This window comes from Penaeus monodon, chromosome 28 (assembly GCF_015228065.2).
Source record: "Penaeus monodon isolate SGIC_2016 chromosome 28, NSTDA_Pmon_1, whole genome shotgun sequence".
Lineage (NCBI taxonomy): Eukaryota > Metazoa > Arthropoda > Malacostraca > Decapoda > Penaeidae > Penaeus > Penaeus monodon.
The window spans coordinates 33417515-33417727 of NC_051413.1; the positions used below are offsets into that span (position 1 = coordinate 33417515).

Genomic DNA, 213 nt, shown 5'->3' on the forward strand with positions numbered 1-213 from the left:
CTTTTAAACATTCAGTCATTTTTTTCTATTGATGTTATGTGCAATTGAGGTTCTGCATAATAATTACACAAAACTGAAATGAGAATGACATAACCACTGATTCACACAAAGTCGAGAGAGAAATTTTTGTATTCGCGGTAGCCAGGAAGTTGGTGCGAAGTTATCCATACAGGTGACGCATTCCGAGAACTGTAGCTCCTCCTCCCAACTTTC

The 213-nt window shown here is 38.5% G+C and overlaps 1 protein-coding gene across 1 annotated transcript in view; it reads right to left on the reverse strand.

Moving 5' to 3' along the window:
* Window positions 1–213, reverse strand: part of LOC119591518 (GTPase HRas) — a gene marked incomplete in the record, with an annotated part of 13260 nt that overhangs the window by 164 nt on the left and 12883 nt on the right. Inside the window, 1 exon segment of the mRNA XM_037940267.1 lies at window positions 1–213.